The 15,442-nt window shown below is 49.4% G+C and overlaps 1 long non-coding RNA gene across 2 annotated transcripts in view; it reads left to right on the top strand.

Annotated features, from left to right (window-relative positions):
- The first annotated feature begins 1,382 nt into the window (after positions 1 to 1,382).
- Positions 1,383 to 15,442, top strand: part of LOC148135910 (uncharacterized) — a 94,797-nt gene continuing 80,737 nt past the window's right edge. For both annotated transcript variants that reach the window (XR_015754893.1, XR_015754894.1), the window contains exon 1: positions 1,383 to 1,510. This is a non-coding gene — a long non-coding RNA (uncharacterized LOC148135910). The remainder of the gene's footprint in view (positions 1,511 to 15,442) is intronic.

The raw sequence follows: 15,442 nt of genomic DNA on the forward strand, positions 1-15,442 counted from the left end.
TTGATAGCCAGACACTTTTTTTCCCAGGGCAGAAATTGCTAACACGAGAGGTCATAGTTTTAAGCTGTTTTGAGGAAAATATGGAGGGGATGTCAGAGGCGGGTTCTTTAAGCAGAGAGTTGCGAGAGCATGGAATGCGTTGCCAGCAGCAGTTGTGGAAGTGAGGTCATTGGGGATATTTAAGTGACTGCTGGACATGCATATGGTCATAGAAATTTGAGAGTTCATACTTTAGGTTTCCCTTACATGAGGATCGATGGTCGGCACAGCATCAAGGGCTGAAGGGCCTGTTCTGTGCTGTACTGTTCGATGTCCTATGTTCTATGTTCTATGAAGTGTATCTGTACCTTTCGACCATCTGCACCCTGTACTGACAGATAGTGCTCCCTCAATACCTTAGAAACCATCCCCTCAGTATGTTTATCCCCAAAGCACCTCGACAGAACATTCATGCCCTCAACACCTCAGAAAGCAAACCTGTTGCCCCCTTGGACCATGTTCATCCCCAAACCTGTTCTCACTGTGATGACCCACTGCCACCCCTAAGATTGGAGCCCAGGTCCCAGAACATCATTTGGGTCTCTGGATTGATCATACAATCCCTAAGATGTGGAAGCAGGTCATTCGGCCTATCAGGTTCACACTGACCCTCGGCAGAGCATCCCACCCTACCCCCTCTATCCCCGGATCCCTTCATTTCCTCTGGCTAACCCACCCAGCCTGCACATCTTTGGACAGTGGGTGGGAACTGGAGCACCCAGAGGCTGACACGGGGAGAATGTGCCAACTCCACACAGACAGTCGCCCGAGGCTGGAATCGAACCCGGGTGGGGTGAGGCAACACTGAGCCCCCTGTGACCATCCCACCATCTCCTCCCCGTTGATGACCGTTTGATGTCTGTTCCCGGGGAGTATCGAACTTGTCTAGCGTTTATTTAAGAAAGACTAGGGACAAGGGCAATGCCTCCACAAGCTCAAGATGCTTGGTCCCCCTCGAAAAAATATTTATATCAATTTCAAAAAGATACTTTATTCACAAAAAACTTTACGTACAAACATAGTCACTAAAGTTCTGTTCTGTACAGTCTTTACAAGAAGTCTTTGCAATGACATATATCCTCCCCTTGGCTGATTAACTGAAATGTTAGGTCTGAGCTGTTTCTTCTGAATTAACATCACAAAGTTACATTGAGAAGGATCTTTGTGAAGCGCCTGTGTTCAGTATCTGTTCTCCCATGTACCCCGCCCTCCGAATACAATACCTTACACAGCCTTAAACCTGTTTGTCAACTTTCAGCAGAAGCAGCCTCAGGGCATTGAACACAGACTGAATGACTCAGTGACGCTTGGATCAGGTCAAATTCTCAATCAGATTTTCTGCTCAATATTCAGCAGAATTCACCAGGTAGCAACGGTGAAGAGAGAGAGGAACAATTCGCATTTCAAGTGACCCTTCCTCAAAACGGACTGTTCTGATGGAACCTTCCCGCAGAAATCACTGGATTGAAAGGTGAACTCTCTCTCTGTCTCTTTCTCCCTCTCCCTTCAGAGATGCTGCCGGACATGCTAAGTTTCTTCAGCAATCTCTGTATTGATGGTTCAGGTCTCCAGCGCGTCCGTACAGATTGATTTTAGTGTTGAATTCTCAAGCTTGCTCTATTAAAGAGATTGAATCCCTCTGCTACAAAGGGGGGTCAGTTACCACAGCTAACAGGTTCGTGATGCCAACATTGTTGGCTCAATCTCTATCATGTCTGAAATTACCATGAAGCCCGCAGCTTCTCAACATCGCCCCTCACCTGAGGTGTGTGACCCACCAGGCCTCTCTCTCTGACAAGACAGCAGCTCTCGGGTCCACCTGGTCCATACTAACTTCCCAACTTTAAAAGGGCACTCAAGTAAGAGAGCTCTTTACGTGGTTCAGGTCAAAATCCTGGAGCTCTCTCCCTAACATCACTGTGGGACACCCAAGGACTGCAGCAGGAGAGTACAGCTCACCCCACCTTCCAGGCAACTATTAGAGGGTGTGGGAATCACATACAAGCCACATGTGAAAATAAGTTTTATAACAGGGTCACGGTGGATGGTCACTAACTCTGTTTCTTTCCCTGTGTTGACATCAGCGTAATGAAGGAGCTCAGGGTGGTTTGAAAATGACAATGATAGTCTTTCGCAGGTTGGTGTTTATTAGAGTTTGTATCGACAGTATGAATGTTTGAGCACTTATTCAAGGGCATGCAGGTAGCTGCCAGAGGAAGTGATGGGGGCTGGTACAATTGTGACATTTAAAAGGCATCAGGATGAGTATGTGAATAGAAAGGGTTTAGAGGGGTATCAGCCAAGTGCTAGCTAATGGAATGAAATGAGATGAGAATATCTGGTTGGTATGGACGAGTTGGACAGAAGGGGCTGTTTCCAAGCTGTGCATCTCTGTGACTCTGTGCCTCTGAATAGGCTATTACAGAGAGTTTCAGACAGGGTTTGGTTTGTGTGTCTCTCTCAGGCTTCCTCAGAATCTGCAGACCCAATGTCTCCAAATTTCCACAAGACTCGATGAAATAGAAAAAAAGAGAGTCAATACTGAGGGAGTGCTGCACTGTCAGAGGGTCAATACTGAGGGAGTGCTGCACTGTCAAAGGGACAGTACTGAGGGAGTGCTGCACTGTCAGAGGGTCAGTACTGAGGGAGTGCTGCATTGTCAGAGGGTCAGTACTGAGGGAGTGCTGCACTGTCAGAGGGTCAGTACTGAGGGAGTGCTTCACTGTCAGAGGGTCAGTACTGAGGGAGTGCTGCACTGTCAGAGGGTCAGTACTGAGGGAGTGCTGCACTGTCAGAGGGTCAGTACTGAGGGAGTGCTGCACTGTCAGAGGGTCAGTACTGAGGGAGTGCTGCACTGTCAGAGGGTCAGTACTGAGGGAGTGCTGCACAGTCAGAGGGTCAGTACTGAGGGAGTGCTGCACTGTCAGAGGGTCAGTACTGAGGGCGTGCTGCACTGTCAGAGGGTCAGTACTGAGGGCGTGCTGCACTGTCAGAGGGTCAGTACTGAGGGAGTGCTGCACTGTCAGAGGGTCAGTACTGAGGGAGTGCTGCACTGTCAGAGGGTCAGTACTGAGGGAGTGCTGGACTGTCAGAGGGTCAGTACTGAGGGCGTGCTGCACTGTCAGATGGTCAGTACTGAGTGAGTGCTGCACTGTCAGAGGGTCAGTACTGAGGGAGTGCTGCACTGTCAGAGGATCAACACTGAGGGAGTGCTGCACTGTCGGAGGGTCAGTACTGAGGGAGTGCTGTATTGTCAGAGGGTCAGTACGGAGGGAGTACTGCACTGTCAGAGGATCAACACTGAGGGAGTGCTGCACTGTCGGAGGGTCAGTACTGAGGGAGTGCTGCACTGTCAGAGGGTCAGTACTGAGGGAGTGCTGCACTGTCAGAGGATCAACACTGAGGGAGTGCTGCACTGTCGGAGGGTCAGTACTGAGGGAGTGCTGCACTGTCAGAGGGTCAGTACTGAGGGAGTGCTGCACTGTCAGAGGGTCAGTACTGAGGGAGTGCTGCACTGTCAGAGGGTCAGTACTGAGGGAGTGCTGCACTGTCAGAGGGTCAGTACTGAGGGAGTGCTGCACTGTCAGAGGGTCAGTACTGAGGGAGTGCTGCACTGTCAGAGGTTCAACACTGAGGGAGTGCTGCACTGTCAGAGGGTCAGTACTGAGGGAATGCTGCACTGTCAGAGGATCAACACTGAGGGAGTGCTGCACTGTCGGAGGGTCAGTACTGAGGGAGTGCTGTATTGTCAGAGGGTCAGTACGGAGGGAGTGCTGCACTGTCAGAGGATCAACACTGAGGGAGTGCTGCACTGTCGGAGGGTCAGTACTGAGGGAGTGCTGCACTGTCAGATGGTCAGTACTGAGGGAGTGCTGCACTGTCAGAGGGTCAGTACTGAGGGAGTGCTGCACTGTCAGAGGGTCAGTACTGAGGGAGTGCTGCACTGTCGGAGGATCAGTACTGAGGGAGTGCTGCACTGTCAGAGGGTCAGTACTGAGGGAGTGCTGCACTGTCAGAGGGTCAACACTGAGGGAGTGCTGCACTGTCGGAGGATCAGTACTGAGGGAGTGCTGCACTGTCAGAGGGTTAGTTCTGAGGGAGTGTCACACTGTCAGAGGGTCAGTACTGAGGGAGTGCTGCACTGTCAGAGGGTCAGTGCTGAGGGAATCCTGCACTGTCAGAGGGTCAGTACTGAGGGAGTGCTGCACAGTCAGAGGGTCAGTACTGAGGGAGTGCAGCACTGTCAGAGGGTTAGTACTGAGGGAGTGTCACACTGTCAGAGGGTCAGTACTGAGGGAGTGCTGTACTGTCAGAGGGTCAGTACTGAGGGAGTGCTGCACTGTCAGAGGGTCAGTACTGAGGGAATGCTGCACTGTCAGAGGGTCAGTACTGAGGGAGTGCTCCATTGTCAGAGGGTCAGAACTGAGGGAATCCTGCACTGTCAGAGGGTCAGGACTCACGGATTGCTGCACTGTCAGAGGGTCAGTACTGAGGGAGTGCTGCACTGTCAGAGGGTTAGCACTGAGTGAGTGTCACACTGTCAGAGGGTCAGTACTGAGGGAGTGCTGTACTGTCAGAGGGTCAGTACTGAGGGAGTGCTGCACTGTCAGAGGGTCAGTACTGAGGGAATGCTGCACTGTCAGAGGGTCAGTACTGAGGGAGTGCTGCATTGTCAGAGGGTCAGTACTGAGGGAGTGCTGCAGTGTCAGAGGGTCAGAACTGAGGGAGTGCTGCACTGTCAGAGGGTTAGTACTGAGGGAGTGCTGCACTGTCAGAGGGTCAGTACTGAGGGAGTGCTGCACTGTCAGACGGTCAGAACTGAGGGAGTGCTGCACTGTCAAATGTTCAGTACTGAGGGAGTGCTGCACTGTCAGAGGGTCAGTACTGAGGGAGTGCTGCACTGTCGGAGGGTCAGTACTGAGGGAGTGCTGCACTGTCAGAGGGTCAGAACTGAGGGAGTGCTGCACTGTCAGAGGATTAGTACTGAGGGAGTGCGGCACTGTCAGAGGGAGTGCTGCACTGTCAGAGGGTCAGTACTGAGGGAGTGCTGCACTGTCAGAGGGTCAGTACTGAGGGAGTGCTGCACTGTCAGAGGGTCAGTCATGAGGGAATGCTGCACTGTCAGAGGGTCAGTACTGAGGGAGTGCTGCACTATCAGAGGGTCAGTGCTGAGGGCATCCTGCACTGTCAGAGGGTCAGTACTGAGGGAGTGCTGCAAAGTCAGAGGGTCAGTACTGAGGGAGTGCAGCACTCTCAGAGGGTCAGTACTCACGGATTGCTGCACTATCAGAGGGTCAGTACTGAGGGAGTGCTGCACTGTCAGAGGGTTAGTATTGAGGGAGTGTCACACTGTCAGAGGGTCAGTACTGAGGGAGTGCTGTACTGTCAGAGGGTCAGTACTGAGGGAGTGCTGCACTGTCCGAGGGTCAGTACTAAGGGAGTGCTGCACTGTCAGAGGGTCAGTACTGAGGGAGTGCTGCATTGTCAGAGGGTCAGTACGGAGGGAGTGCTGCACTGTCAGAGGGTCAGTACGGAGGGAGTGCTGCAGTGTCAGAGGGTCAGAACTGAGGGAGTGCTGCACTGTCAGAGGGTTAGTACTGAGGGAGTGCTGCACTGTCAGAGGGAGTGCTGCACTGTCAGAGGGTCAGTACTGAGGGAGTGCTGCACTGTCAGAGGGTCAGAACTGAGGGAGTGCTGCACTGTCAAAGGGTCAGTACTGAGGGAGTGCTGCACTGTCAGAGGGTCAGTACTGAGGGAGTGCTGCACTGTCGGAGGGTCAGTACTGAGGGAGTGCTGCACTGTCAGAGGGTCAGAACTGAGGGAGTGCTGCACTGTCAGAGGATTAGTACTGAGGGAGTGCTGCACTGTCAGAGGGAGTGCTGCACTGTCAGATGGTCAGTACTGAGGGAGTGCTGCACAGTCAGAGGGTCAGTACTGAGGGAGTGCTGCACTGTCAGAGGTTCAGTACTGAGGGAATGCTGCACTGTCAGAGGATCAGTACTGAGGGAGTGCTGCACTGTCAGAGGGTCAGTACTGAGGGAGTGCTGCACTGTCAGAGGGTCAGTACTGAGGGAGTGCTGCACTGTCAGAGGGTCAGTACTGAGGGAATACTGGACTGTCAGAGGGTCAGTACTGAGGGCGTGCTGCACTGTCAGATGGTCAGTACTGAGGGAGTGCTGCACTGTCAGAGGGTCAGTACTGAGGAAGTGCTGCACTGTCAGAGGATCAACACTGAGGGAGTGCTGCACTGTCGGAGGGTCAGTACTGAGGGAGTGCTGCATTGTCAGAGGGTCAGTACGGAGGGAGTGCTGCACTGTCAGAGGATCAACACTGAGGGAGTGCTGCACTGTCGGAGGGTCAGTACTGAGGGAGTGCTGCACTGTCAGAGGGTCAGTACTGAGGGAGTGCTGCACTGTCAGAGGATCAACACTGAGGGAGTGCTGCACTGTCAGAGGGTCAGTACTGAGGGAGTGCTGCACTGTCAGAGGGTCAACACTGAGGGAGTGCTGCACTGTCGGAGGATCAGTACTGAGGGAGTGCTTCACTGTCAGAGGGTTAGTACTGAGGGAGTGCTGCACTGTCAGAGGGTCAGAACTGAGGGAGTGCTGCACTGTCAGAGCATTAGTACTGAGGGAGTGCTGCACTGTCAGAGGGAGTGCTGCACTGTCAGAGGGTCAGTACTGAGGGAGTGCTGCACTGTCAGAGGGTTAGTACTGGGGGAGTGTCACACTGTCAGCGGGTCAGTACTGAGGGAGTGCTGTACTGTCAGAGGGTCAGTACTGAGAGAGTGCTGCACTGTCAGAGGGTCAGTACTGAGGGAGTGCTGCATTGTCAGAGGGTCAGTACGGAGGGAGTGCTGCACTGTCAGAGGGTCAGTACGGAGGGAGTGCTGCAGTGTCAGAGGGTCAGAACTGAGGGAGAGCTGCACTGTCAGAGGGTCAGAACTGAGGGAGTGCTGCACTGTCAAAGGGTCAGTACTGAGGGAGTGCTGCACTGTCAGAGGGTCAGAACTGAGGGAGTGCTGCACTGTCAAAGGGTCAGTACTGAGGGAGTGCTGCACTGTCAGAGGGTCAGTACTGAGGGAGTGCTGCACTGTCGGAGGGTCAGTACTGAGGGAGTGCTGCACTGTCAGAGGGTCAGAACTGAGGGAGTGCTGCACAGTCAGAGGGTCAGTACGGAGGGAGTGCTGCACTGTCAGAGGGTCAGTACTGAGGGAATGCTGCACTGTCAGAGGGTCAGTACTGAGGGAGCGCTGCACTATCAGAGGATCAGTCTGGGGGATACCTGCATTGTAAGAGAGTCAGTACTGAGTGCCACTCTATCAGATGAACTGAATGGCCTAATTTATGCTCCGATGTCTTGTTGTCTGAGAAGTACATGTGGAATTGTTCAGTCCATTTCTGCCTCTGCTTCCTACAGACCCTGCTCAGTAATGATTCCCACGTCCAGGTTCCAGAGACTGTGTTCTAACAGACAGTCTTCATTTGGTTACCACCCTCTTTTCCCAGGGATCAAGTTTTCGTTTCACGTGACTGACCTGCCAGCTCAAAGGGATATTTTCATGCTGCAGGGCTGAGGTTTATTCCTCAGCTTCTGTGTGCTCATCTGTTTTAAAAAAATTCTCAAGGTCAGGTTCGTAGGAGAGTAGTCTGACACAGAACAAACGACCAAGAGGCGAGTCTGCTAGAATATGGGCATTTTATTCCCCGCAGCGTCGCACAACGGGTCTGGCTTATACTCACTCTACATGTTACCGGAACTGGGAGCCGTCAGTTCTCGTAGAGCGGTTGCCAACAACCCACGCTCGGCGGTTAAACGTAACCCCGGAGCAGACTCACCGAACTGGAGACTTTTCCAGCTGATATACTTTTTTCCAGATATAAACATTCATGTGAACAGCAGAGCAAGGCTAAAAAACACATTCCATTCTGGTTACATACAGATAAGAAGATTCACACGGGGAGGTGTGTAATAAGATTCACACGGGACTAAGCAACACCTCCATTCCGATTAGATTCACACATGTATTGGGACATAATTTTTAACCGTTTCACCACATCATCCCAAATGAATCCCACTGCCCCACACTCAGCACAGTCGTGTGTTCCTTATTTCTGAGCTTCCCAATGCTAATCCACATCCAGAATGACATCCCACACTCCTCCAAATCGTATCGCAGGCTATTTGCCTGGGAGCGAGGAGTGCTAAGAGAGGAAATAAAAATCTGACAGGACTTTACAGTGACATTAAGGGTGAATTGATAATGAGAGAAAGAGTAGGTTGTGGAACACAGTGAGAATTTGTGCATGGACCCAGAGGCTACAGTGAATGGATGCATTGTGTCAATGCTCATTGGGACAGGGACGGTATGAAATCGTGGAGATGCTCTGCGATACAATTAAATGTATTAGCATATATAGAGAGAGAGATGGTTCTGAGTGGTCTGGCCTTCTGAAAAACCAGTAAATCTCCAAAGACAGTGGAAATGTATCTCGGTTTACCGAATGAGGTGATGGAGGAAGTAGCAGGGACACTTGCAAACATTTTCAAATCCCCTCTGGCCACAGGAGAGGTGCCGTCGGACTGACCATGTGGTCCTGTTATTCAAGAAGGAACGTGGGATTTACCAGGCAGCCATAGGCCAGTCAGGCTAATATCGTGGGTGGGACGTCTGTTGGAAGCAATTTTGGGAGATAGAATTAATCAGCATTTACAGGGACTGGAGTTCATGATGAACAGTCAGAATGGTTGTGTTAAGGGGAGCTCAGGTCTGACCAATGGGATTGCACTTTTTAAGGAGGTGACCAGCTGTGTAAATAAGGGCAATGCTTTCCTGTCGTCTGCTTGGAGGTCAGTAAGGCTTTTATCAGGATCCATACTGGAAACTGATAGTGAACATAAAAACTCAAGATCCAAGGAATTTGGCGCAGAATGCTGAGTGGCAGGAAGCAGAGAGTGATGGTCCAGTTAGAAATCTCTGTCTGTTCATGACTCACTGCTGGGGTCTTGCTGATGTGGTTGTTAGAAAAGATTTAGATTTGAATGGTGGATGGTTAATCAGTGGGGTCATGAATGATATGGGGATTGGTGGGGTGATAAATACTGAGGAGGATAGCCTTAGGTTACAGAAGGATGGAGATAGCCTTGTCAGATGGACCGATCAGTGACAACGGGTGAGGTGCCTGAAGGCTGGAGGGTGATTAATGATGGACCATTATTGAAGGAAGGCTGCAAGGAACAGCCATTGAACTATGGAGCTGTGAGCCTGGTGGCAGTGGTGGGTAAGCTGTTGGAGGGCATTCTGAGAGACAACTTACATGCATTTGGAAAAGCAAGAATTGATTAGGGATGGTCAGCTGGGCTTTGTTTGTGGAAATAATGTGTCCAACTTGATAGAGCTTTTGAAGGGATGACCAAGGAGACAGATGAGAAAGTTTCACATGGGAGATTGCTAAGTAAAAGGTTAGATGAGATGGCATCCAAGGAGAGAGGACAGCACGGTGCCTCAGTGGTTTGATTCTAACTCCCGGTGACTGTCTGTGTGGAGTTTACACATTCTCTCTGTATCTGTGCGGGTTCCCTCCGGGTGATCCAGTTCCCTCCCACTGCCCAAAGCTGCCATGGGAAATGCAGCATTACAGGGATAGAGTAGAGGATGTGTGTCTGGGTGGGATGCTGTACAGACAGTCAATGTGGAGCCAATGGACGGAATGGCTTGCTTCTACACTGTAGGAAATCTAAACTTAATCCAGAGAGACAAGTCATGTTCTGGGGACATGAGGAATTGAGGGAGCATTATCTGAGGTACTGAGGGAGCACTTTCTGAGGTATTGAGGGAGCACTTTCTGACGTACTGAGGAAGCACTAGCTGAGGTTCTGCATGAGTACTATCTGAGGTACTGAGGGAGCAATTTCTGAGGTACTGAGGGAGCACTATCTGAGGTACGAAGGGAGCACTTTCTGAGGTACTGAGTGAGCACTTTCTGAGGTACTGAGGGAAAACTATCTGAGGTACTGAGGGAGAACTATCTGAGGTACTGAGGGAGCACTTGCTGAGGTATTGAGGGAGCACTTTTTGAGGTAATGCGGGAGCACTTTCAGAGGTATTGAGGGAGCACTATCCGAGGCATTGAGGGAGAAATATCTGAGGTATTGAGGGAGCAATTTGAGAGGCATTGAGGGAGCACTATCTGAGTTATTGAGGGAGAACTATCTGGGGTATTTAGGGAGCACTTTCGGAGGTATTAATAGAGCACTATCTGAGGTATTGATGGAGCACTTTCGGAGGTATTGATGGAGGACATTCTGAGGTACTGAGGAAGCACTATCTGAGGTACTGAGGGAGCACTTTCTTAGGTTTTGAGGAAGCACTTTCTGAGGTATTGATGGAGCACTATCTGAGGTATTGAGGAAGCACTTTCTGAGGTATTGAGGGAGAACTTTCAGAGGTATTGAGGGAGAACTATCTGACGCATTGAGGGAGCACTTTCTGAGGTATTGAGGTGAACACTTTCTGAGATATTGAGGGAGAACTATCTGAGGTTTTGAGAGAGCACTTTCTGAGGTACTGAGGAAGCACTTTCTGAGGTACTGAGGGAGCACTATCTGAGGTACTGAGGGACCATTTTTCTGAAGTATTGAGGGAACACTTTCTGCGGTACTGAGGGAGAACTATCTTAGGTACTGAGGAAGCACTTTCTGAGGTACTGAGGGAGTACTATCTGAGGAACTGAGGAAGAAAAATCTTAGGTACTGAGTGAGCACTTTCTGAGGTATTGAGGAAGCACTTTCTGAGGTATTGAGGGAGCACTTTGTGAGGTACTGAGGGAGAAGTATCTGAGGTACTGATGGAAAACTATCTGAGGTACTGAGGTAGCACTATCTGCGGTATTGAGGGAGCACTATCTGAGGCATTGAAGGAGCACTATCTGAGGTACAATGGGAGCACTTTCTGAGGTACTGAGGGAGCACTTTCTGAGGTACTGAGGGAGCACTTTTTGAGGTATTGAGGGAGCACTATCTGAGGCACTGATGGAGTACTTTCTGAGGTATTGAGGAAGAACATTCTGAGGTATTGAGGGAGCACTTTGTGAGGTACTGAGGGAGAAGTATCTGAGGTACTGATGGAAAACTATCTGAGGTACTGAGGTAGCACTATCTGCGGTATTGAGGGCGCACTGAGGCATTGAGGGAGCACTATCTGAGGTACTAAGGGAGCACTTTCTGAGGTACTGAGGGAGAACTATCTGAGGTACTGTGGGACCACTTTCTGAAGTATTCAGGGAGCACTTTCTGAGGTATTGAGGAAGCACTTTCTGAGGTACTGAGGGAGCACTATCTGAGGTATTGAGGAAGCACTTTCTGAGTATTGAGGGAGTACTTTCTGAGGTATTGAGAGAGCACTTTCTGAGGTATTGATGAAGCACTTTCTGAGGTATTGAGGAAGCACTCTCTGAGGTAATGAGGGAGAAGGATCTGAGGTATTGATGGAGCACATTCTGATGTATTGAGGAAGCACATTCTGAGGTACTGAGGGAGAAGTATTTGAGAAACTGAGGGGGAACAATCTGAGGTACTGAGGGACCACTTTCTGAGGTATTGAGGGAGCACTTTCTGACGTACTGAGGAAGCACTATCTGAGGTACTGAGGTAGTACTATCTGAGGTACTGTGGGAGCACTATCTGAGGTATTGAGAAAGCACTTTCAGAGGTATTAAGGGAGAACTATCTGAGGAATTGACGAGCACTTTCTGAGGTATTGAGGGAGCATTATCTGAGGTATTGAGGGAGCACTTTCTGAGGTACTGAGGGATCACCTTCTGAGGTATTGAGGAAGCACTTTCTGAGGTATTCAGGGAACACAATCTGATGTATAGAGGAAGCACTTTATGAGGTAATGAGGGAGCACTTTCTGAGGTATTGTGGGAGCACTATCTGAGGTATTGAAGGATCACTTTCTGAGGTATTGATGGAGCAATTTTGAGGTATTGAGGGAGCACTATCTGAGGTACTGAGGGAGTACTTTCTGAGGTATTGAGGAAGCACTTTCTGAGGTATTGAGGAAACACTTTCTGAGGTATTCAGGGAACACAATCTGATGTATAGAGGAAGCACTTTATGAGGTAATGAGGGACCACTTTCTGAGGTATTGTGGGAGCACTATCTGAGGTATTGAGGGATCACTTTCTGAGGTATTGAGGGAGCACTTGCAGAGGTATTGAGGGAGAACTATCTGACGTATTGAGGGAGCACTTTCTGAGGTATTGAGGGAGCACTTTCTGGGGTATTGAGGGAGAACTATCTGAGGCTTTGAGGGAGCACTTTCTGAGGTACTGAGGAAGCACTATCTGAGGTACTGAGGGAGAACTATCTGAGGTACTGAGGGACCATTTTTCTGAAGTATTGAGGGAACACTTTCTGAGGTACTGAGGGAGAATTCTCTTAGGTCCTGAGGGAGCAATTTCTGAGGTACTGAGGGAGTACTATCTGAGGAACTGATGAAGAACTACCTGAGGTACTGAGTGAGCACTTTCTTAGGTATTGAGGGAGCACTACCTGAGGTACTGAGGGAGAATTATCTGAGGTACTGATGGAGCACATTCTGAGGTATTGAGGAAGCACTTTCTGAGGTATTAAGGGAGCACTTTCTGAGGTACTGAGGGAGCACTTTCTGAGGTATTGAGGGAACACAATCTGATGTATTGAGGACGCACTTTATGAGGTATTGAGGGTGCACTTTCTGAGGTATTAAGGGAGCACTATCTGAGGTATTGAGGAAGGACGTTCTGAGGTATTGAGGGAGCACTTTGTGAGGTACTGAGGGAGAAGTATCTGAGGTACTGATGGAAAACTATCTGAGGTACTGAGGTAGCACTATCTGCGGTATTGAGGGAGCACTATCTGAGGTTCTGAGGGAGCACTTTCTGAGGTACTGAGGGAGAACTATCTGAGGTACTGTGGGACCATTTTCTGAGGTATTGAGGGAGTACTTTCTGAGGTATTGAGGAAGCCCTTTCTGAGGTACTGAGGGAGCACTATCTGAGGTATTGAGGAAGCACTTTCTGAGTATTGAGGGAGTACTTTCTGAGATATTTAGAGAGCACTTTCTGAGGTACTGAGTGAGAACTATTTGAGGTACTGAGGGAGAACTATCTGAGGTACTGAGGGAGCACTTTCTGAGGTATTAAGGGAGCAATATCTGAGGTACTGAGGGAGCAGTTTCTGAGGTATTGAGGGAGCACTTTCTGACCTACTGAGGAAGCACTAGCTGAGGTTCTGAGAGAGTACTATCTGAGGTACTGAGGGATCACTTTCTGAGGTATTGAGGGAGCACTTTCTGAGGTACTGCGAGAGCACTATCTGAGGCATTGAGGGAGAATTATCTGAGGTATTGAGGAAGCACTTTCAGAGGTATTGAGGGAGAATTATCTGAGGTACTGAGGGAGCACTATCTGAGGTATTGAGGCAGAACTGTCTGAGGTATTGAGGAGCACTATCTGAGGTAATGAGATAGAACTATCTGAGTTATTGAGCGAGCACCTTCAGAGGTTTTGAGGGAGAATTATCTGAGGTATTGAAGGAGAGCTATCTTAGGTATTGAGGGAGCCCTCTCTGAGGTATTGATGGAGCACTTTCTGAGGTATTCAGGTAGCACTTTCTGAGGTACTGAGGGGACACTTTCAGAGGTATTGAGGGAGCACTATCTGACGTAGTGAGGAAGCACTATCAGAGGTACTGAGGGAGAACTATCTGAGGTATTGATGGAGCAATTTCTGAGGTATTGAGGGAGCACTATCTGAGGTCCTGAGGGAGTACTTTCTGAGGTATTCAGGGAGCACTTTCAGAGGTATTGAGGGTAAACTATCTGACGCATTGAGGGAGCACTTTCTGAGGTATTGAGGTGAACACTTTCTGAGGTATTGAGGGAGAACTATCTGAGGTTTTGAGGGAGCACTTTCTGATGTACTGAGGAAGCACTATCTGAGGTACTGAGGGAGCACTATCTGAGGTACTGAGGGAGAACTATCTGAGGTACTGAGGGACCATTTTTCTGAAGTATTGAGGGAACACTTTCTAAGGTACTGAGGGAGAACTATCTTAGGTACTGAGGAAGCACTTTCTGAGGTACTGAGGGAGTACTATCTGAGGAACTGAGGAAGAAATATCTTAGGTACTGAGTGAGCTCTTTCTGAGGTATTGAGGAAGCACTTTCTGAGGTATTGAGGGAGCACTTTGTGAGGTACTGAGGGAGAAGTATCTGAGGTACTGATGGAAAACTATCTGAGGTACTGAGGTAGCACTATCTGAGGCATTGAGGGAGCACTATCTGAGGTACTAAGGGAGCACTTTCTGAGGTACTGAGGGAGCACTTTCTGAGGTACTGAGGGAGAATTATCTGAGGTACTGAGGGAGCACTTTTTGAGGTATTGAGGGAGCACTATCTGAGGCACTGATGGAGCACATTCTGAGGTATTGAGGAAGCACTTTCTGAGGTATTAAGGGAGCACTATCTGAGGTACTAAGGGAGCACTTTCTGAGGTACTGAGGGAGCACTATCTGAGGTACTGTGGGACCACTTTCTGAAGTATTCAGGGAGCACTTTCTGAGGTATTGAGGAAGCACTTTCTGAGGTACTGAGGGAGCACTATCTGAGGTATTGAGGAAGCACTTTCTGAGTATTGAGGGAGTACTTTCTGAGGTATTGAGAGAGCACTTTCTGAGGTATTGGTGAAGCACTTTCTGAGGTATTGAGGAAGCACTCTCTGAGGTAATGAGGGAGAACGATCTGATGTATTGATGGAGCACATTCTGATGTATTGAGGGAGCACATTCTGAGGTACTGAGGGAGAAGTATTTGAGAAACTGAGGGAGAACTATCTGAGGTACTGAGGGACCACTTTCTGAGGTATTGAGGGAGCACTTTCTGACGTACTGAGGAAGCACTATCTGAGGTACTGAGGTAGTACTATCTGAGGTACTGTGGGAGCACGATCTGAGGTATTGAGAAAGCACTTTCAGAGGTATTAAGGGAGAACTATCTGAGGAATTGAGCGAGCACTTTCTGAGGTATTGAGGGAGCATTATCTGAGGTATTGAGGGAGCACTTTCTGAGGTACTGAGGGATCACCTTCTGAGGTATTGAGGTAGCACTTTCTGAGGTATTTAGGAAGCACTTTCTGAGGTATTCAGGAAGCACTTTCTGAGGTATTGATGGAGCAATGTCTGAGGTAATGAGGGAGCACTATCTGAGGTACTGAGGGAGTACTTTCTGAGGTACTGAGGGAGCACTTTCTGAGGTATTGATGGAGCAATTTCTGAGGTATTGAGGGAGAACTATCTGAGGTACTGAGGAAGCACACTCAGATGTATTGATGGTTTAATTTCTGAGGTATTGATGGAGCAC

Source organism: Chiloscyllium plagiosum, unplaced genomic scaffold (assembly GCF_037043375.1).
Source record: "Chiloscyllium plagiosum isolate Xiang-an unplaced genomic scaffold, Cpla_swu_hap1 HiC_scaffold_48, whole genome shotgun sequence".
Taxonomy (NCBI): domain Eukaryota; kingdom Metazoa; phylum Chordata; class Chondrichthyes; order Orectolobiformes; family Hemiscylliidae; genus Chiloscyllium; species Chiloscyllium plagiosum.